Consider the following 24945-nt stretch of genomic DNA (forward strand, 5'->3'; position numbering starts at 1 on the left):
GCCCCTGCTGAACAATGTCAATTCTAGTAAAACCGCATAGATTTTAACTGCTCACGCAGTTTTAATTAATGAAAAGTTTGAAATAATGGATATAGCTTTATAACTGCCATTTTCCTTTAGAATTATTAATGCTAATGGCAAACCAGAAAATCATCGGTCAACTCTAATATTCCCTCCTGCATGCATTGTTTGGTCCCTATTCCTAGTCCTTGCCATGCTGCATGTGGGCTGCTGAAGCTGGTATATAAATACAGAGGGTAAGATTCTACCCCTTGTAGAAACGCTGAGGACTCTGATGCTTTGAAAAGCCTTCTCACAGAAATACAACTAGGACTTGGATAAACAAGAAAACATGATTTGTAAAGCATTTCTGGGATTTCAAAGAGGTAATGGAAATCTTCCTAGACAAATAGTGAGGTGAAATACCTTGATACCACTGCAAGAATATGTAAGGGAAGAATATTGTGGGCCTGGTTTGCCAAAGGAATCCCAGATATTTTAAAATAAGTGAGAGTTTATAAATTTTTGTGTATAGAGTAAATTAAAGGCAAGGTGAATAAAATGTTTCTTAGAAGAAATGATAATGTGCTTACTTACACATTATATGTATACATATATATACAAATATATACATATGTATATATTTGTAAATAGCAGTGTTTACTTAAAATTTCTCCCTTGAAGATAGCTTGCTCACTTAAAACTGAGTCTTCTAAATTTGTGTTTTCTATTGGAAGAGGAAACATGTGACATAAGGCAGGTATGTTTTAGAGGTTTTCACACTTACGTATGTATTAGGATCACATGAAGAGACTTTTTGAAAAACTGGGAGGAACATCCAAGGCCAATAGTTCTGGGCTGGTATGCAGACATGACTGCTCTCTTTTTAAAAATTCTTCACCTGACTTTGATGTACAACTATTGTTACCAATTATTTTATCTTTTTGTTGACAGTTTTGTTTCCTTAATCTTATTATAAGTACCAGAATTTTGAAAATAACTTAGTAGATATATTAGTATTTAATAACATCTATATGGTTTATGCATCATTTATATTGAGAATAACTTGAGCTACATCACAGAATGAACTACATATGTTTATTAAGCCATTAATTTGAAGCTAATTTGCAGATAATATAAATTGTGTTTCTGGAAGTGAGCTGAAATTATTCCTCACTTAAAGCAGAGCTAGAAGTGTCAAGGCAGACACGAATGTGCGTTTTTTGGGTCACGTTCCTTCTGTTTCATTTACTGCTCTATTATAGTGATCCCATCACAACTATTTTGAGATTACTTCTTTCCTATCTGAGTGCTTTTATGCCATTTACAGATAAATTATAAGGTTTTCTATCTGCATCAACCAAAAATTAATGATTTAGCATAATCTTTTTCATATAGTAATCTGCTTTACTCTTGATTGTTAATGATGGCATAGGACATACATACCTCATATACCTTAATTCCCAAATAAATACAGTGGGAGTACCACTACCTTAGAGACTGTGCCTCCCTTGTTGGCTACTATACTCACGGCAAAGCACCCAACATAGGACAGAAGCTCAATAAATGTTAACTGAACAAAATTGACTCTATTTTTCCTAAAACCATTGCTCAGAGTAAGACTAGTTTGGATATGTAGTCAGATCTTTTTTTTTTAATATGAGCATTCTACAAGGTAAGGACAAAAAGGGTAGGGGAAAACTTTCTTACACCAGAAATTACACCTCCCTTAATTCTCTGTATTTTGCTTTATTTATTTTTAATGGCTCCATAATATTGGAAGTGGTTTTAGGTTCAATATTTAACGAAGGGCAAATGATATCCAAGGTAAAAAAGGATGTGGAGATATTTGAGATATGTCTCCCATGTATCTGAAGCCGCTGGTTTATTGCATCACCAAACATTTCTCCTAGCTGTAGCCACTTAAGCATTTAGTGCTGTATATCCAGCTTCAGATGAGCAACAATTTCAGTAAGCTTGGATAAGGTGGCAGTTGCTATTTGTGTAAAATATGTGATGCTTTCATTGAATAAAGAGCACTGGATACTGGACAAACCACTATTAATATTAAGATTAAAAAGAAAAGATTTGACTCCTGCCCTCAAGAGACACAAAACAAGGCGGGGACAATGAGAAAGTAAATAAGTAAAATATAATGCATCATTATAAGTGCTGGGCATTGCCAGAGTACCAGAGAATGGTAATGTGTTGAAATTCCTATGAATAATGTGAAAGTCAGATTTTTACCCAATAATTCTTTCTTTGTTTAATTTTTTTAATGTTTATTTATTTTTGAGAGACAGAGAGAGAGACAGAGAGAGAGAGAGAGAGAGAGAGAGAGAGAGAGAGAGAGAGAGAGAGAGAGAGAGAGAGAGAGAGAGAGAGAGAGAGAGAGAGAGAGAGAGAGTGTGAGGAGGGAAGTGCAGAGAGAGAGGGAAACACAGAATCCAAAGTCAGCTCCAGGCTCTGAGCTGTCAGCATGAGTCCTACATGGGCTCGAACTAGAAACCGTGAGATCATGACTTGAGCTGAAGTTGGACTCTTAACTGACTGAGCCACCCAGAAGACCCAAGATTTCTTTCCTGATAAATAATTAGGCATGGTTAAAATTGTTTCTGCCTAGCTGAAATGTCATAGAAGAAACAAGAGGAATCATATAATTTTTAGCCAGACACTTCATTGGATTCTTCGGATGAAGATGAGCATCAGCTGTATTTCTCTCAATGTATATGGATTTGGGAGACCTGATTTTGCGATAAGGGCAATTGAAGAACCATAGAAATATAAGGATTACATTGTCAGTTCCTCTTTGTATTCATTTTGCACACATAATGGTTTGGTACTAGTCACCATTTGGAATTATTGGTCAAAGAGCATAATCTGCCAAGCTTCCTAGAATGAAAGATACCAGGAGCCCTCAAGTCCCTTTCTCTAGATACCTGAATTCACAGAGCACTCTCTCCCAGTCAGGAAATCCATAGGAAAAAATAATAACATGATTTAACAAGTGGGTACATGTGGTAAACAAACATATTTCCCTTGTTTACAGTTCTGATAACTTCTGATTATTTCTAATCTCTACAGCAGGTCTAATAAGAGCATTGAAAAGATCCTTAATACTATGTAAATACTTCCCTAACATTTAATCATCTCAGGATTTGGCATGATGGAAAGAAAGTGAAGTTTGGCAAAAATAGTATGAGGATGTGAGTCACATCTTTGCCAATTGGCAGCCGTGTGACTTCAGGGATGTCACTTTAATGACAATAACAACAGCTAATGTTCCTAAATTGTCTATGGTGTGCCTGTTGTGCCTCTAAGTGTGTACACATATTTTTCCTTCTTCCTTTCAACAAATATGTATTGAATACTTGTTAGGTAAATAGTAGGGAGCTTACTATCTGTGGGGTGGTGGTAGTCTCACAACTCTCCATAAATGCTTAGTTAATTAAAAATAGTTACACACATTTTAATTACTCATTGTACGTAAATGAGTAATTACTATTTGCCTAGACCTATACATGCTACAGTGAAACCAGATAAAATACATAATATGGCCATGACCTTGTAGCTTCCATTTATCTAGGGAGAAAAAAAAGTACCTGAAACTGACTTGAATTTTCTAAATAATTTTGTCTTTGCTTTTGGTACAAAAGATATAATATTGCTTTTGGTACATTAAGATATAATATTTTACAGAGAAAACAGAGGTATATATTCATATTTATGTACAGAAATGACAGCAAACAGCTCTTTGGACATTAATAGTAAGTAGCTATTACTTTTGATAAGCAATTCATTCTCACTGCATGGGAGTAAAAAATGTGAAAAATATGTATATGTTTTATTTAATATTTTTAAATGTATAAAGTTATATATTGCATAATTACTTATTATTTATACTTATACTTTCAAATACTTATATCTTTTAAAGGATCCATATTTGTTTACTTCAGATAATATAGATGACTCTCAAAATCATAAAGAACAAAATTTAAAGACCCATTGCAATTCGTATATCAAATATTTCATTTAAAGTGATTTGAACAGGCAATGCTTTTAGCCCATAACTGTCAGCAGATTTTTTTCTTTCCACTCTTTCTCCTTCTCTGGGTTAAATCAGGATTAAAGATCATAAAGCAAAAATTAAAATTAGGAATGATCAGACATAACTTCTATCCATTTTTAATATTTATATTAATAGTTCAATATCTTTGCCCCTAGAGCATAGAAATATATAAAGGTCCATTTATGCTCTATATTCCCAATTAAAATGAATAAGAACACAGTTTTATCATTAATATTTGTTTTCTATCAACTAATATTTCTAATTTCTACCAACTAATATTTCTATTAACTAATATTTATTATAGATAGGATAATATATGTCTTGCATGTGCCTAAAACAATTCCTTGCACTCACTAGTTATTTAAGAAAAGTTTGTGAAATGTTATAAAAATTTCTCACAAATCAAATAAATAAAATTCATTTGCTGAGCTTAATAAGCAAACACTTGTTCTCAGATGCAGAGTTTCTTCTCAAGGCAAACACATATTTTATACCCCTGTCTTTTGGCATACTTTGAATCCTTGAATAGGAACACAATTGGATAGAATATTATGCTAAAAATAGAATTGTTTGCAGAGGCACAAGGAAGAATGTCCTAATACTTGAGTAATTTTAGGCGGGTGATGGATTTTGGAGCGTGTACACTATGCTTCTGTGATCCTAACCAAACCCTCCTATTCAACATCAAAAACTCGTATCCTGTGCTCCAGCTTATGTTTTCAATGTGTTGCCTTATATCTTACTGGATGGAAAGTTAAGGAATTACATTCTCCATTGACAGTTATCCCCAGCCATATCCCGGGCGAGGCTGGTCGGTTAACAGCACTGCCGCCTGGCTTTCCGTTCTCCTCGCTGGCTGCTCCCTGCCTTCCTAGAGCAATGCCAGCATCACTTTTCCGGCCCCCAACGCAGGCTTGTGAGTGTTAGCAGCAATCTGCTTTACGGACTTAATGTGCAGCCTCTGAGAAACAAAAGGAAAGAAAACTGCACTTTTATGAATTTCCAAATTGCCATAGCTCACACTCAATGTTTATTTTATTTTAATATTATTGCCAAGGGGTTTTTGCCGAGTGGAATAAATTTAGCACTAATGAGCATATTTTGAAAGTTTAAAAACATAATTTAATATATGATTCAATGTAATTTCCACAAAAAAAGGACTCAGGCCAAGGAGTCATTGAACAGGAGGGAAACCATGAGGAAACAATGGAACAAAAAATAAATAGGTGAAAGCAATTGTGGTTTTTACATTAGCAATTAATTAACTAGTCTTGTTTCTTTTTTACAGCATACGGACAGTGTTGTACAATGATAAAGGCTAAATCAATTTAATTATAAAACAACTCCAGAGTAGTTTATTGGTAAAATCAATCTAACAGGGTTTGGCACATAGTAGGGCTTTCTAATCTTTATTTCCCAATGTTTTATAACTTTAAGGTTGTATAGTATAGTTTGGGAACTACTTTTCACAGTTAAATTTATCAATTAGTTTCCTAATGATTGTTGCTCTTTAAAATAAAATTATTATTTTGTAGTAAGAATTGTTTAAAGGAACATAGTTTCTAGGTTTTAAAATAAGGTTGTACTGGGGGTGCCTGGGGGGTTCAGTCGGTTAAGCCTCGGACTTCAGGTCAGGTCATGTCTCATGGTCAGTAAGTTTGAACCCTCCATTGGTGTCTGTGCTGACAGCTCAGAGCCTGGAGCTTGCTTCAGATTCTACGTCTCTCTCCCTCTTTGACCCTCTCCTGCTCATGTTCTGTCTCTCTCTCCTTCAAAAATCAATACACATTAAAAAAATAAACAAAATAAAATATCGTTGTACTTTCTGGTCTGCATCTTATGCATATGCCTACATTATTACTTTTTTCTTACAAATTGAGATATCACAGGATTATTTCATTTCTTCTTAATATTACTATTTAAATATCAATTAATTTATAAGCATCATAAAATAAAATAAAAGGATCACAAAGATGCTCTTATTATTATTAAATCTAATATTAACTTAGTTTTGAAAGAGTACATACTTGTAGTTTCTTATAGCACAATGCATTACTGGTCAGAGAAAATTAAGAATAAAACAGATTCAGCTTTTTGTTCATGTTCCATAATAGGTCTAAAATTTTAACAATAGTGGATGCTGTCCATATCCATGATCTTTCCACCAAACTCCATTTTTTCCACATAATAATTTTATATTTACTTAGGTACTATCTATACTCTTAAACTGTACTTCCTGTCCTCCTTTTCTCTCTTGAACCCATTCCAATCTGTTTTTGTCTCATTTTGAAAGAAGTGTTAAGCTATCCCAAAAGGATCTCTTACAGACTGATCACTCAGAAAAAAATAAAAAAAGGCAGTCTTTCTGTAAAACTCCATGGAACCTGTACAGAGCTCAGTGAGGAAGGCATTCAATCCTGGACAGCCGCAAAACAGATTCAGCTCCCCTGAGCATGCCAGAGAAGGATCTGATGGTTTTCTACCTGCACGTCCGAATGTGGGGAATCTTGCTGCCAGCTTTTTACAGCACAGGGCTTGGCACATAGTGCCACCTGGCACCTAGTGGGGCTTTCCAACTGTTCACCCAAGGGAAAGAGCTGGTCTTCTATGGAGCAATTAAAGCTATAGCAGGAATGGCATGCAGCTGTTGCTTTCCATATGTATTCTTTTTGTGTCCTGCTCTTGTTCACATCAGGAGAAGAAATAATGATTTCTTAGAGAAGCAGAGAATTCCCAAAGCCATGAGGCAGGTCTCCTCAGTTGTAATCTGATGTCCATTCCTGCTGGCTGCCTGGGGGTCACTTTAGAATGAATGTGCATCAAAGGAGCCATCTGTCTGCTACTTCTCTTGTCTCCATGAGTCTTCTCCCAGTGGAACAAGGGGACTAGTGAAGGTGCTCTTTGATTACTTAACTCTTTCCCTCTTTTAATGGAAATCCCCTTACCCACCACAAGTGTCCAGTTAAGTATTCACTCCTCTATTCTTATATTACTAATCCTAGAAGCAGGATGGGACCGCACTGATCATGCCCCCTCCCTCCCTTGAAACCCTTTCTTAAATAGTTTCTGGAATACCACATTCTTGGTTCTTCCCCTACCTTACTAGTGACTCCTCCTTATTTTTCTTGCTGGATTATACTTGAATTTATAAACTATAAAATTATAGTGTCCTAATATTTGATCCTTCTGTCTGTTCTCTACTTTCATCCTTCAGATAATTTCATACTGTTCTATGACTTTGAATTTCACTTGTAGTCAATGAATAATACCTTTATATTTCCAGCCTCAACCTCTTCTGCAAACTTCATGGTTCTATATCCAACAAACTTATCAACTTTGTAAGAGTTGACTTTGTAAGAGAATCATAAGCAAAGGAGTTCTAACCACCTATTTCTATAAGGAAATCTTTATTCAAATTACTAATCAGTACTTCACATTTAAAAAGTCCAAATTTGCCCATCCAAACTTGTTTCTTCCCCAGTCTTTCCATCACTGAACAATAACCACATTTTTTTCTAGATAATAAGACCAATTCACTTAGCGTCTTTCTTGACCCCTCTCTTTCTCTAATACTCCACATCCAAATATCAGTGAATTCTGTTGACAATTTTTCTGAAATATATTCAGAATCGAACCTCTGTTCCCTACCTTCACTGCTACCTTCACTGTCCAAGACTCCATCATCTCCTGCCTGGACTGAACAATAGCTCCCTAGCTATTCTTTGTGCTTTCACTCTTGCTCCTCTGTGGAATATTCTCCAAACAGCAGCAGCAGAGTAGGAGATTTGAGTAGTGGATTGATGTCACTTTGCTGCATTAGTGTCATTAGTCTCATGGGTCTCCATTGGATACCCCAAATACACATCCGCTCAAGGTTTTTGTACTAGATTTTCTTTCTGCCTGGAATGCTATTTTTTTAAAAAATAGATGAATGGTTCATTTGGTTTCTTTAAATTTCTGCTCACATATCAGCTTATCAGCATTGCTTTTTAAAAAACATTTTCTTTTATAAACTATCACATCCTCTACAATAACTTTTTATCCACTCATTTTGCTTTATATTTCTTCATTGTATTTACCACAACTCTCAATATTACATCTGTCTGTCTTCCTTCTCTAGAAAAATATCCACTACAGAAGACTAGGGCTATTTAATTCTTGTCACCCCTCTAATTTTTCAGTGCCAAGGCCCTTGTTTGGTGGGTCACAAAAGTCACTGCCTTTGGAGTTTTCAGTATCTTACTATAAATTTAGTCCCCAAACAAAATTTTAATATAAAATAACACACTTTTTGAATTCATTCAACAAATACACTAGGCAATCACATCATTAATTATTAATCCATCACCATTAATTATTCAACACTAATAAATTATTCACCAAATATACTTTTAAACTCACATAAATATAAAAGATTATGCTAAATACTGTTGGGAATACTCAGATAAATAAAATACCATTGTTCTTTTTAAAAACTATATAAATTGGTAATCATCATCGCAGGAAAAAAAGATATAAAGAGAATAGTTTAAAAATGTTTCAAAGAGAGAAAAAAATCCCTAAATGGGCAAAGAACAGTAATATACAGCTTTGTTTCATACCTAGCAACTGGACTGAGTCTTGATATAATTTAAACATAAAAAAAATCTGAGAAGAAATAGCAATTTCATCACTTGCTAATCATATCATCTTTGACATTTTTCCCTTAAACTTTCATTGCTCTTTTTTTAACTCTATGATATTTAGTTTTCTCATATATATTTACATATATAAGACAGTATTTTGCAGATATCAAATAGAAAAATGTTAGTAATTCATATAGCCTAATGCCTGGCACCTAATAAATCCTCAATTATTATTATAATAGTAAAGATTCTAGAGCGTAAATGATTATCATGAATGATGTAGTAGCCACAGAATGACAGGATTTGTCTCTAATATTTTTTAATAAAAACATCCATATTACTGTAATAATAAGATAAAAATAATAGCTATTTTAAAAAGTAGATACAATAGTTTCCATTATGCATATGATCACCACACATAATAGTGTTTCACTGTTCTTCAAAAGATTTATAATTGTTGCACAGAGTTGCCAGAATCAGAAAACACACACACACACACACACACACACACACACACACACACAAAGTTCCCAATCAAAATTAAATTTCATATGAGCACAATATTATTTTCTATGTAAGAGTGTCCCAAATATTACATAAGACATACTTATATTTTGTTTTTGTTAACTGAACTTCAAATTTAACTAGTGTACTTAAATTTGATGGCAACCTTAAATATAATCTCTGGTTTTATTTTTTTAACTTAAAAGGTGGTATGCTGATAAACAGGCTTATCACACACACACACACACACACACACACACACACACTATATAAACAAACAAAGAGACTTTACATGCTGTTCACCAAGTTCATCTACTGAGCTGATAGTGGCCAGCTCTGATATACTCCTGAAAGGAAACTCAGGAAACTAGAAGGAACTTTAGAAATCAAATTAAGATCCATTTATTTGGTTGTTTTTTCATTTTTTATACATTTTTTAAATGTTTATTATTTTGGGATGGGAGAGAGAGAATCCCAAGCAGGTTCCACTCTATGGAGCCCAACTAGGGGATGGATCTCATGAATCATGAGATTGTGACCTAAATCAAGAGTCAGATGCTTAACTGACTGAGCCACCCAGGTGCCCCAAGATCCATTTAATACAGAGATTAGGAATCTGCAAACAATGTCCTGAAGGCTAAATCTTGCTCGTGGCCTTTTCTGTGACTACTCTTAGGTTAGGAATTTTGTTTTATATTTTATATTTTAATTTATAAACAAAGAATGATATACAAAGAGAACTTCTACAGCCCACAAAGCTTAAAATATTTATTATGTGGCCCTTTATAGAAAAGTTTGTCAATTCACAAATAAAGGAAGAAACTCATTGTGATTCATTCATTCAGTGAATAATTATTGAGAGCTAATTCAGAAATCCTGCCAGATGCCTTTATCAAGCTGATCGTGTAATATGAAAAATGAGAAAGATACTCAATTGAATACGGATTGAAATAAATCTATAAGCACTAAAATAAAACTATATGGAAATATAGAGCATTATGCAAACAAGTTCTCTTTCTAAAGTTAGGTATTTTGACTTTTTTTTATGATGCAAGCTAATAAGTTAGCCCTGCTAACTACAGAAACCTATTTTCTGATTTTTTTATGGTTAGTAAGTTGGCATTGTAAATGCTTAATTTAAAAATTTACCTTTCATATACCTTTTGCATTTCTTCATATTCTTCCTTTGTTTACAGTTTTCAAAGAGATTTTAGCAGGGCAAATTATTACATCTGTATTAACCACAGAATATTCCTCAGAATCTTTCAGGTCAACTTTCTTTCTTTTATCTAACATGCATATACCAGCAGGACACAAACTGAATGGTAAAACACGAATAGGAAACCAAAACAAAACCCTCAGGCAGCCAGACCCATCAAATACACTCTGCTGACAAATGCGATGTTAGACATTATTGCCATATCTGACCTCTGTCTTTACTCAAACCTCACACATTTTTCCAAGTCATGTACTTCTTTCTCTTTTAACATTTCCTATTACGATGAGAAGAATGTATTACTTATATAACATTAGTATTTCTGCCGACCTACAGAATTTGAGTCCTAACTTCTACTTACTACATATTGTTCCATGTCCATCATGAAAAGTATGGTCTCACAGAGAAACCCTAGAGACTTCAGAGATTGATTCCAAATACTGTCCTGTTTGGCTGGACTGGCCTTCTTGTAAGCCTCATGTCTTTCTTTTGCACCTTTAGAACAAGGAAGTCTGAGTCTTCCTTCCCCAAGCACCTAAGCCTAAAAGTGTGTAGCTACAAGATCTTATCTACCAATGTAATCCAACCTCTTACTATATGTGCATGGATTGAACATAAGAGAGGAAATTTCTGAAGTCTCCCTATTATTTTACCAATGGAAGATATGACATAATCTTAAGGTTTTATAAAAGACAACACAAGGTATGTCTGGGTGGCTCAGTCAGTTAAGCATCTGACTTCAGGTCATGATCTCATGGTTCATGGATTCGAGCTCCATGTCAGGCTCTGTGCTGACAGCTTCAGAGCCTGGAGCCTGCTTAAGATTCTGTGTCTCCCTCTCTCCACCCCCCCCCCCCGCCTTGTGCTCTGTCTCTCTCTTTCTCTTAAAAATAAATAAACATTAAAAAATAAACAGAAAGGCAACATAAATATACTGCCACAAACATTCAATAATTACATGTTAGGGTCTTTTCCACTGCTAAATTGGAAATTTAATAGAAAAAAGGAAGATGTACTTAATGGAAATGGTTCTTCAAAGCATGAAATCTGCTTCCATTTTAAAATTGTATTCTTTCTCATGTTTGCAGGTGAATGGAAATTTTTCTTCAGGTTCTGAGGTGAATGTTAGATGAATATGATGAACTCAATTATTTGACTTTAGAAAGTGTGGTGAAACTATAAAAAGTTCTCAGAAAATTGAACATGTATAAGATAGATAAAAAAATTGCATTGCTTGAGAGTGTTGAATTTTCTAGGGTGAATCATAGGTAGGAAATTTACCCTTTGGGGGTCAAAAATCATATGAAAAATTAGTATCTTAAACTTATTCCTTTTGTAGAAATAAAATAGTGTTTAGGAAGTATTTGGAAGATTGGCCCTTGCTAAATAAAAATTGCTTTAAAAGTTTAAAACCTAACAATTTTCTCTCCTTTCCCAATCTTTAATCTTCCTTGGCATAGACCTAAGTGGCAGACTGGATTTTTAGCTACTTTTTGAAACAACTTATAACTGGGCTGCAGGGGGCCTTTGCATCCCCAGTTGGGTTATAACGGAAAAGCTAAAATATTGAACTTAACTCTATAAAGTTCAGAGTTGACATTTATTAATTCTTCTCTTTAATGGTATAAACCCTGCAGTATTTTGGAATCACACTTGTAACTATGCTTACTTATTATTTTGGTATGTCTATATATTTTAATGTAATCTTTTGGTTTTTAATGTTATATATTATAAATTCTGGATTTCAAGATTTCAATATCTCAAATTCTCTATACTTTACAAAATTTCAATGTTTTGGTTCAATAATAAATTTGATTGCTTAACAATCAAGGATATTTTATTAAGTATTCTTTTGTAAGTCAAAACCTCCTGAAACTTGCCTGGTAACTATTTGACTTCTTTAATTAAGACTATCTTCTAAGTAGCAAGTAGATACCAGCTATAAAGTACATGATGTATTTGACAATCTAATAGCCACATCTGTGGAAATGGGTCATGAAAAACCAGATCATATAAAGGACCAGGGGTGCCTGGGTGGCTTAGTTGATTAAGTGTCAGACTCTTGAATTTGGTGCAGGTCCTGATCTCAACAGTTCGTGAGTTCGAGTCCTGCACAGACCTCAGTGCTAACAGCACTGAGCCTGCTTGAGATTCTCCCTCCCTTCTTCTCTCTCTCTCTCTTTCTCTCTCTCTCTTTCTCTGCTCCTTTACCATTCTTTCTCTGTCTGTCTCTCTCAAAAATCAATTCATAAACTTAAAAAAATAACATATATGTTCTTGTTTCCATATTTCTAACATTCTGTACAGACTATTCAGAGGAACCTTTGGTGACAGTCTACAGAACCATGATATTAGGGGACTCCAAGGTGCATAATTCAGTTTCTTGGAAAAGATGCTTCTCTCCTGAGCTCACAAAACCAAAATCATCACTATAATGACTTCACTTAATTTTTGATTATAGTTTGGATGTGGCCTCAGGTAGAATATGTTTATACAAATGTAAAACAAAAATGTGATTTAAACTTGTGGTTATAATAGATTTAAGAAAATCATGGTTCATATGCTGAAATTTGTCACTTCACACTCTTACAGTACCATTAGACTGATTAGAACAGTGATCCTAACCTTAGCTGTAAATCAGAATCTACTAGGTAGATCTTAATAAATACTCATGGCAGAAGCTCTGATGAGACCAGTTAATCAAAAATCTCTGGAGGCATGGACTTGGGCATCAGTATTCTTTAAAAATGTCCTCTAGCGATTCTTATAAGGACCCAGGATCGAAAACCACAGCATTAGAGGCTATGCACGGTGCTCAGTTTCTGGGGACTCAACTGTAGTTATATATTATACATATTTGGGAAGCTTTTGTTGTTATTGTTTTTGTTTAGTACTAATGCAGGAGTTCTGCTTCTGCCAAAGATATATGTTTGTTAAACATCTAACTCCCAATATAACAACAAAAAAAAATCATACTATACAAAATAAAACTTTCTTAAACCAGATTGTTGAAGTTACAAGGTCACAACATACAGAAATCCAAGAACCTCCTCACCACAACTCAATGGAAATGCTTTATAAACACTGACTAACTTACTGAAGAGAAACAGGAACAGATTTCTGTATTAGCAGAAAGAAGAATTCAGCTCCCAGTTTTAATACACTTTTGAAGGTTGACTGTTAGCCACAATGAGAGCATAGAGTAATTGGGAACAGGCAACACAGGGGAGTTCATACCCACGCTGGAGCTCTTCTCCATGGACCTCCATATAGCATTCATGAATGAGATTAGGGACACAGTATGAGACTGGAGAGAGCCATTATTTAGTGGGTAAACATGGAGGAGGAGACCACTGGTATGACTAGAAAAGGCATAGAGCTTGACTGAGACTCTACGAAAGCTCTAGGCTGCCCGGGCAAGAACAGAGAACCCCACTGCCTCAGACCGCAGGTAAGTACCATTGTGGTGCAGGGCAGAACAAAAGAAAAATAACCCTACCAATGGGGCTGGGGCAATTTGGGGTCCAGAAATTGTACCAAAAACCACTGGCAGTCACCTAAGTTTGAAGGAAAGCAGGACATTCTCCTCCCTCAAAAGTACCAAAAAGAGGCACCTGGGTGACTCAGTCAGTTAAGTGTCCAACTCTTGATTTCAGCAAAGGTCATAATCTCACAGTTTGTGAGTTCGAGCCCTGCATCAGGCTTGGCACTGACATCATGGAGCCTGCTTGAGATTCTGTCTCCCTCTCTCTACCCCTTCTCTGCCCGTTCTCTATGTCTCTCTCAAAATAAATAAAAATAAACTTTAAAAAATACCAAAGCAACAAGACAGAGTTTATCTGTTACTGGGAGGACACATGGCAAATGAAATCACCACTTCAAAGACAAAGGTAGAGAGTATCCCCCAACACTGAATCTGGATTGTGAAAATAGAGATTCCCCCCCCCCCCGCCAAAACCACAGCAAGTATCAAGTACCAACCAACAGCAATCTACTGCTGGAAGAGGGTAAACAGTATACAGAGAGATCCAAAAAGCATAAATATAAAAAATAAAACACTACCAGATACATTATATTCAAACTGCTTAAAACCAAAGATAAAGAGTTCATATTGTAGGCAGTCATTTAAAAGAGGAAGGAAGGAAGGAAGGAAAGAAGGAAAGAAGGAAGGAAAGAAGGAAGGAAGGAAGGAAGGAAGGAAGGAAGGAAGGAAGGAAGGAAGGAAGGAAGGAAGGAAGGAAGAAGGAAGATAGATCATATACTGATTAAAATTCAAAGCAAGAATTGGAGTCAGAAACTATGCAAACCAGAAGACAAAAATTGACATCATTAAACTAATGCCACAAACAATCAAAAAGGCAAACTAGAATATTATATCCATAAAAAATAAATTTTTATATTAAATATATTTTAGACACCCAGTGCTAAGAAAATTCATTACCAGCATATTTGCACTCAGACAGAAGGAACATAATATCATAGAGAAATCTGAAATACAGAGTTCCAAATATGGTCTCAAAAAAATAGAGAAGATATCTTTATTTTTATTTTAAATAATTCTAAATATAATTGCTGTCCATGCAAAATTAATAGCACTGCATTTTATATTTATTTCCTATGTAAAAATAAAATATATGACAATAATATAAAAGAAAAGAGGGAAGAAATATAAGTAGACTGTTGTATACACTTTTGTATGCTGTATGAAGCTATGCAATATTATTTGAGCTTAGATTATGATAAAGAAATAAGCCAGTATTATAGTTAAGATGTAAGAATAAAATATATACCAAATAATTATTTTTATTAAAAAAAATTCTTGGGGCGCCTGGGTGGCTCAGTTGGTTGAGCATCCGACTTTGGCCCAGGTCATGATCTCACAGTTTGTGGGTTCGAGCCCCACATCAGGCTCTGTGCTGACAGCTAGCTCAGAGCCTGGAGACTGCTTCAGATTCTGTGTGTGTCTCTCTCTGCTCCTCTCCTGTTTATGATCTTTCAAAAATAAATAAATGTTAAAAAATTTAAAAAATCTTTTTCTTTATTTATTAATTTTGGGATAGACAGAGACAGCATTAGTGGGAGAGGTGCAGAGAGAGAGAGAGAAAGACAGAATCCCAGGCTAGTAGCACAGAGCCTGATGTGGGCTGGAACTCTCGAAACTGTGAGATCATGACCTGTGCCAAAACCAAGAGTCAAGATTTAACTGACTGAGCCACCCAGGTGCCCTTTTTTTTCAATCTTTAATATAAATTCTAGTTTATATTAAACTAGTAACATATATGATAAAATTAACATATATGATAAAATTGGATTCAGACGTAGAACTTAGTGATTCATCAGTTACATGTAACACCCAGTGCTTATTGAAACAGGTGCCCGCCTTAACACCCAACATCCATTTAGGCCATCTCCCCGCCTACTTCCCACCATCAACTTCAGTTTGTTCTCTATAGTAAATCTCTTGTGTTTGGTTTCCCTTGCTCTTTTTTCCCCTTCCCCTAGAGTCGTTATGTTTTGTTTTTAAATTTCCACATATCAGTGAAATCATATGTATTTGTCTTTTTCTGAGTTATTTTGCTTAGCAAAATACTCTCTAGCTCAATCCACATCGCTGTAAATGGCCAGATTTTATTCTTTTTGAGAGCTGAATAATGTTTCAGAGACACAAACAATGCAGTTAAAATGGGTAGAACACAGGAGTGGACATTTTTCCAAATAAGATATAGAATAGCAAACAGACACAGGAAAACATGCTCAACATCACTCATCATGAGGGAAATACAAATCAAAACTACAACAAGACATTACCTCACACTTGTGAGAATGGCTAAAATTAACAACACAGGAAACAATAGGTTTGTTGGCAAGGACGCAGAGAAAGCAGAACCCTCTTACACTGATGGTAGGAATGTAAACTAGTGCCATCACTCTGCAAAAGAGTATGGAGGTTCCTCAAGAAGTTAAAAATAGAACTACACTATAATCCAGCAATTGCACTACTAGATATTTGCATAAAGAATACAAAAATACTGATTCAAAGGAATACACGCACCCTCCATTTATAATATCACTATGAATAATAGCCAATAATGGAAAGAGCCCAAATGTCCATTGACTGATGAATGGATAAAAAAGATGTGGTGTGTATATTTACACACACACACACACACACACACACACACAATGGAATATTACTAAGCCATATAATTATTTTTAAAATTACATTTTTACCTTTTTAATCAATGCAGTATTTACTTCATTTTCTAGATAAACATCCTTCTAATAGAATGAGATTTTTAAAAATGATATCAATTGGTGTGCACATAACATTTTGATTAACAGAAGTGCAGAAGCATGTCATGCATTGTTTTTTTATAATTGTTTTATGATTTTTATTTACTTTTGAAAGACAGAGAGAGACAGCGCAAGCAGGGGAGGGTCAGAGACAGAGAGGGAGACACAGAATCTGAAGCAGGCTCCAGGCTCTGAGCTAGCGGTCAGCACAGACCTCGATACAGGGCTCGAACCCATGAACCATGAGATCATGACCTGAGCCGAAGTCGGAAGCTTAACCGACTGAGCCACCAGGCGACCCTCATTGTTTTTAACAATATAATAATTACTTGAAAGCACATTTCAAATTAATAAATACCTTCAAATTAATCAATTATTAATGGTATCTGAAATTAAAACAAAATATAACTTAAGGAATTGGAAACATGCAATGTACAAAATTGCGTATCTGCAATTTTTATTCACTAAAACTTGTTGTAGCTGAGTTGAATGACCACAAAAATCACACCAATGTATGACTTGTTGAAACACTTCTATTTCTTTTTGTTTACAGATTTGAAAAAACTTTTTTCTGTTTTCTAGTTTCTAGCAATGATATCTTTAGAACAGGTATTTTAAGAATAATAGGTATATTTATTCTTCATATATAGCACTCAGAATAGAATTACTTTGCAGAATTCATTCCTGTTTGGAAGATGCTGTGCCTGAAAGTTACAAACACCTATAAATCTAAATGGGCTCCGATTTTTCATAACTTGGGTGCTCATATCATCTCCCAGTGCTCTTGTTCCTCTATCAACATTTTGTGATGGTGAGGAGGTTAGAGAGAAAATTATGAATAACACAAAAATGTCAGAATGAGGCATTCTTCCAATAATCTGTGCATGGATAATTTTAAAGAAAAACTATTAGGTTTACATCTGTAATTAAGAATGTTGTCCACCAAAATTGAAATTAATTAATATATATATAGTACTTAGGGGCAGGCAGTCATTTTAATATGATAGTTTTTATATTATTATAAATTAACATATGTTGTAATTTATATCAATATTTGAATTGATATGCAGATACAATGTACATTATATTAACATTAACTAACATATTAATTAATATAAATTAATATAACATTATGATATATATTAATTGTATTAACTACATCAATATGTTATTGGTAAATTATTCTAACTTTGAAAACTGTTTTCTTTTGAAATTTGGCTATTCTAGGGCACCAGAAACAATTATTGTTAGATATCTAAAAAGAATTTTTGAAAATTGCTGAAACAGTTTATATGTACATTATGTAATTATGCAAATTAATATATAAATGTATATATACATATCTTTCTTTGTATGTATTCTTATTTATTTACTTGCTTATTTATTATTTATATTCCTTAAAACTATGTGTGTGTATATATACGTTAAAAATGTTTTTATTTGAATATATTTGACACACAATTTTACAGTAGTAACAGGTCCAAAACATAGTGATTCAACTTCACTCTACGTTATGCTATGCTCACCCTAAGTGTAGCTACCATTTGTCATCAAATGCTACTATATCATTAGCCATATTCCCTATGATATGCCTTTTATTCCTATGATTTATTCATGCCATAGCTTTTTTTATAAATATACAAAATATACATGGATGTATTCATTTGCAAAATAAAATCGTGTACACAAAATGTGTATATGCATATGTATTTATGTACATTCACTTCAAATTAGAATATGGACATAAAATCAAATTTATATAGTTGCAAAGTAAAACATAGATATAAAATATTGATACCTAAATAAGATAATTATTATAGATCCCTATCCAACTGGAATAAAAATGATCAATTTCTGTATCACCAAACCATATTTCCTAGAAAATCAATTCTAAGTACCATTTCAGCTTGAAATCCATTAAGTAAGCCAGAATGTCAAACTACATATAACTATAATAATATAAGCACTTTTAGAAAAATCACAAATAATATGAAATTATAGACACGTTTAATAGTGAATAAATAATCCAAAGTAAAAAGCTTGATGTATTTTCTTTAGTTTTCTGTAAGTAGGTTGTATACTTTGGCTATTTCCTATAAGGTGGCAGCCAAAGGAAAATGTCTCCTTTCTATTCTGTATTACTATTTCTATAATTTTATTAATATTATCTTATTGTATACATAGAAAAACCAATTTATAATTCTGAAGAAATCATAAATTCTACAGGATTCTAGTTAACAGAAAACAAATTAAAAAAAAACTGAAATTTTCTCACAAAGAAAAAGATTTAAGCACGTAGATTTAAAATCTAGTTATCTCCAACATTCCCACTGCAATGATCAAAGGCTTAGCTCATATGTGGCAGAATAATATTTATATGTTGTCTGTGGATTTACCCTTCTTCCTCCATTTCCAGGAAGTAGCTGTTATCTGTTTGTTTGTTTTTTGTTTTGTGCCACAGATTTGGATGAGCAGAAAAAAGCTAACGTGCTGCTTCTCTTTTCGTGCAATTTTAAGCTTAGCAAAGAGGATGACTAGAATTTTGAGGGAAATGATGGGGAAGGGAGAATTAAGAAGCAACTAAATATAAAAGGGAAGGACTGAGATTGAGAAGGGGGCTAAGTAATCTGTGTCCTGTGGGAAACTGTCGCACTCCAGGAAGAAGGCAAGACCTCAGGGGAACACGACATTGACACATGTCTAGAGCTTGCTGTGTGTGAGGGACTGTTTAGAGAATTTCACCCCCATTTATTTATTGAATCCTCATAAAAATCTTCTGAGGTAACATCTTAGAATTTACATTTTACAGATGAAAAACAGAGACAAAGAGAAGTTAGATATTATGCAACACCACACAACGTAGGAAAGACAATATTTGTTTGACTCAGAACTGTTTGGCTCTATTGTCTGCACTCATCCACTGTACTTTTACTGTTAATGGCTGTATGGGTACATGATTCCTTGTTGCCAAATTCCTCAGCCTTACAGCACTAAATAAAATCTGGGAAGAGTTTGTCTTTCTGAGGTCATGTTTGGATGCCTGGTAGCTGTCAGAATATGAGAATTTCTGGGATTAAATTTTCCACCATCCTTGTAGAATCTGGGATTAGAGGCATAATTGAATTAATTGAAAACAAAAATTTTTAAATATCAATAATCCAATATACTTTCAAACAGAGTATGCAAGAATCTTTGAGCACTTTAGACATGATATGATACAGAACGAACGAGGCTCTGTGAATGGACAACAACATGCCACTCACCCAATTCAGGACAACTACTGGACTCACGTATGTGAGGCAGATTCCAATAGACATGTGCTCTTGTTTCAGAATCTCTGGCATTAGATATGAGAGATGGCTGAGGCAGTTCAGAGGTATAAATCTTGATTCAACTATAGCCTTGGGGAAGGTCACAGATGCCTGAGATGACAGAGAGTGGGGACCCTGTGTTGGCATTTACTGCTTCTTGCTTATACTTAGAGCAGCTGGACTTACTAGGCGAAGAGGTTTGGTTTCTTGTTTGTTTTTCTAATAAGTAAGGTTAAATGAGCCTCTGAGTGAACAGGAGCAATGCTCTAACCAACTTCTAGTGGTACAACCAAAATGGAGACAGAACAACGCCGTGCTTGCTGCTATGACTCTGTAGTTATATAGCTGCCTCCTTAAGTCTTCAGATTTAAGGGCCTCTGAACTAGAAAAGAAAATCAGAGTGAATATAAACACTTTGTTTCCCACTCCCTTTGGGTGTAACTGATTCAAACCAAAACAAACCCAATCTCTGAGATGACCCTTCTGCAATTTCAGTGAAGCACAAGCACAGTGAGTTAGCAAGGAAAAAATAAATCACTGAAACTAAAAATAGATGGGCAACTCTAGGGAGGGAAAAGAATTGAGAACTAGAAACAAACAAAAAATCATTACTGGATCTTAGGTGGGAACACTCCCACCGCTTTATTTTGGAGGGGTTTGGGGGCTAAGAAGTGGCTTAAACAGAACTTTTTCTCATAATTCTGGTTAACTAGAAGTCAAAGACCAGGTGTTGGCAAAGTTGTTTCTCCTTGGGCCTTTTCCCTTGGCTTGCACATGGTCATCTCCCTGTGTTCCCCTGGTCTTCCTTTGTATTGCTCCATCTCTGGCTTTTAAGGCTTTGAAAGATTGCCTGGGATTTCTTCTGTGCCTCATTGTATTCCCCTTCCCTCCAATTTTATAGCTCTTGGGAGTCCCAGAGTTTTCCAATACCTATGCTAATGCTAAGAAGACTATGTTCTCCTTGCTTTCTCTGTCTCTTACATTATTTATTGGCCCAAACACATTAGCCCTGACATAAAACATGATACCTAGTGCTTTCATTTTCAAAGAAACACAAAAAAATCAATCAAATTGATTAACCAAACATACATATGCTGAAAATGTGATGGAGCCCCACCAGAAGGTCATGGCAAGTTTCTCAGAACTATCCATAACCTCCTTGATTAGCTCCACCTCTCTCCTAGCAAATTACAACTCAGCAATCATCTTTGTTTCCTGAGCATTCCCTTAGCTTCTCACACACAGGCAAAGTATTTTTCAATAGAGTTTTCTAAGAGGAATTCTTATGCCAGCTGTTCACAGAAACAAATGCTTCACCTTGGATGAAAAATATAACTTGGATTTAAAAACTGTAATGGAGGAATGTACAGAATATTGGATATTGTAGAAACCCACATGAGTAAATTAGACGGCAATTTTAAGAAATCTTTCACAAAATATCTAAGCAAAAGAAAAGAGAACATAAATTATGAGAGTGAGGAAAGCACATGGAAAGTCCCTGAAAATACAATTTCCAGTCCATGTGCCGTCAATAACCAGATGAAAATCAATGATCAAGAAGTAGTAAAATGAATTTTTCTGGGGTTAAGGAATACTTGAAACTGGAGATCAAGATGACCATGCAACATATAAAAGAGAGTACCTAAACTTTACTTATCACGATAGAAGTCATAATAATCAAAGATAAAGAAAACAAATAAAATTTCTGAGTAGTTTTAGACACACTCACACACATATACACACACACACACACACACACACTTATCCTTCAACCTGTAATACATAAGTTGTGGTACTAAAAGTACATTACCAGAAATATGAGAATTTATAAATTGTTCTATTTATTTATTTATTTTGAAAGAGACAGAGACAGTATAAGTGGGGGAGGGGCAGAAAGTCAAGGAAAGACAGAATCCAAAGGAGGCTCCATGCTGCCGGTGCAGAGCCTGATGTGGGGCTTGAACTGACAAAACCCTGAGATTATGACCTGAGCCAAAACCTAGAGTCAAACACTTAACTAAATGAGCCACCCATGCACTTCAAGAATATCTATATCTAATGTAGCCTAAACAAAATAAATAAATAAAATGACAACAACTAAAAAACTAAATGCTTAAAGATGTAATCTGGATTACTTAGAAATTAACTACTTAAAACACTGGTAGTAAAATTTAAACAAACAAGCAAAGACTTCTCTTTCCTAAAAACAAGTGATCCTCTACTCTTTCAGCTAATTATGGTGAAAAACACTGTAAAGAAGAAGGCAGACTGGCAAGGGGCTTGGGCATCCAGGAAATAACACAGTGCAACTCTGGGGCTTCTTTTTTCTTTATAAATTACAGATTTGGTTATAAAAAAGCAGTAACTTGTAAATGCCAATGGATACAGACAATAAAAGCCTTAAAAGACTGCTCCTATTTAGTAAAAGGACAAGAAAAGAGGCAGTCTAGCAAAAATTAAAAAAAAAAAAACAAAGCTCTAGAAAACTTTAGCAAACAGTTACTTTATTCTATCCAAACACCACAGAAAAATTGTGGCCCCACCTCCAATCCCACCAGCAAATGTCTAGGGTGTAACCTAGACTTCCACTCTCTACTGATTATAAAAATTGGCCCTTCCTCTCTCCAGGCCTTCTCATGAAAGTGACATCATCTTTAAACCTTGTGCAGCAATTCCTGATAAGCTGCAATGATGCCTAGGGAAGATGGGATGACCTGGAAGTCCAACTACTTCCTTACAATCACCCAACTTCTGGATGAATATCCAAAATGCTTCACTGTGAGGGCAGGCAATGTGGGTTCCAAAGAGATGCAGCAGCTCCCCACATCCCTCCACGGGAAGCCTGTGGTGCTGATGGCCAAGAACACCATGATATGTAAGGCCATCTGAAGGCATCTGGAGAAAAACCTGCTCTGGGAAAACTATTGCCTCGCATCTGTGGGAATGTGGCCTTTGCGTTCTCCAAGGAGGACCTCACTTAGATCAGGGACATGCTGTTGGCCTGTAAGGTGCCAGATGTGGCTCTGCTGGTGCCATAGTCTTATGTGAAGTCACTGTACTAGCCTGGAATGTTGGACTGCGGCCCAAGAAGACCTTCTTTTTCCAGGATGTAGGCATCACCACTGAAATCCTGAGTGATGTGCAGCTATTTAAGACTGGAGACAAAGTGGGAGTCAGTGAAGCCACACTGCTGAACATGCTAAACATCTCCTCCTTCTCTTTCTAGATGGTCATCCAGCACGTGTTTGACAATGACAACCTCTACAACCCTGAAGTGCTTGACATACAGAAGAAATTCTGCATCCTCTCTTCCTGGAAGGTGTCCACAAGGTTGCCAGTATATGTCTGCAGATAGGTTACCTGACTGTTGCATCAGTTCCCCATTCTACCATCAATGCATTCAAGTGGGCCCTAGCTTTTTCTGTGGAGGCTGATTCTACCTTCCCACTTTCTGAGAAGGTCAAGGCCTTCTTGGCTGATTCATCTGCATTTGTGGCTGCCACCCCATGGCCACTGCCACCACTGCTGCACCTGCTGCTGCCACTGCCCCAGCCAAGGTTGAAGAAATCAGACAAGGATATGGAATTTGGTCTCTTTCTCTAATCATCATAAAGGAACCAATTTAGCCAACCTTATTTGTGAAACAAGTAAATAAATAAAAGCTTACTTCTCATTAAAAAAATTTTTTTTTTTTGCCCAGGGGTACCTGGGTGGCATAGTTGGTTAAGCATCTGGCTTTGGCTCAGGTTATGATTCCACAGTTCATGAGTTCAAGCCCTACATCAGGCTCTGTGCTGACAGCCTGAATATAATCTAGAAGAATAATGCAAAAATATAGACTCAGGGATCTATGGGACTATTATGATAGATCTAACATGCATGTTATCAGAGTTCCAGGAGAAGAAAAGAGCAGAGTTGGAAAACATACTCAAAGAAATAAAAGCTGAAACTTCCCTCAAATTAGCAAAAGACATATATTTAGGAAACTGCAAACCCCAAACATAATGGTTCCAAAGAAAGTCATGCCAAGATATGGTTGTAAACTTCTAAAAATGAAAAGAAAAGAAAAAATTTGAAAGCAGAGAGAAACAACATATTACATATATGGGAAAAATTTACTAATGCTGGTGAGCTTCTGATAAGAATTCGTAGAGGCCAAAAGGACATAGCGTGTTTTTAAAGTGATGAAAAAAGAGAGCTTCATGCCAGAACACACATCCAAGAGTAATATCTTTCAGGAATCGTGAGAAAATCAAGACAGTCTCAGATGATGGAAAATAAAACAAACAAACAAACAAAAAAAAAAATAAGTAAGAACTGTTGCCAGATGATTTACCCTAAAAGAACGACTCACAGAAGTTATCTAAACAGAAAAGAAACGATAAAAGAACAAATTTTGAAACAACAGAAAGGAAGAAAAAACAACAGAAAGTAAAATTATGGGTAAATAGAACAGAATTCTCTTCTTTGAGTAAGTTTTCTAAATTATATCTGACAATTGAAGCAAAAGTTATAAAACTGTCTATTTTAATTCTCAATGAATATGCAGGAATTATTTAATATAATTATGTTATAAATTGAGGTAAGGTAGAATAATGTAAGGAGAGAAAAGTTTTTATGCAATCCTCAAACTAGTCAAATATTGATACCAGTAGATTGCTATAAGTTATGTGGATACAATATAACACCTAAAGCAAGGAATTAAAAATTCCATAAAAAGAGATACACTTATAGACATCACAGACAAATTAAAATGGAATTCTAAACAATGTTCAAGTAATCTACAGGAAGAGAAGAAAAAGAAAGCACAGAAATTAAAAACAAAGAAAGTAAAACAAAAAATAAAATGACTATCATAAGCCTAAATATATCAATAATTACATTATATGTAAATATTCTAATTATAACAATTAGAAGATTAAGATT

The 24945-nt window shown here is 35.0% G+C and overlaps 1 protein-coding gene and 1 pseudogene across 2 annotated transcripts in view; one reads left to right on the plus strand and one right to left on the minus strand.

Moving 5' to 3' along the window:
• Positions 1–24945, minus strand: part of LRRTM4 (leucine rich repeat transmembrane neuronal 4) — a 672677-nt gene that overhangs the window by 401245 nt on the left and 246487 nt on the right. The gene's annotated exons all lie outside the window — the stretch shown is intronic.
• LOC115290386 lies at positions 22711–23622 on the plus strand (annotated as a pseudogene).

The sequence above is a fragment of the Suricata suricatta genome, chromosome 4 (assembly GCF_006229205.1).
Source record: "Suricata suricatta isolate VVHF042 chromosome 4, meerkat_22Aug2017_6uvM2_HiC, whole genome shotgun sequence".
NCBI lineage: Eukaryota > Metazoa > Chordata > Mammalia > Carnivora > Herpestidae > Suricata > Suricata suricatta.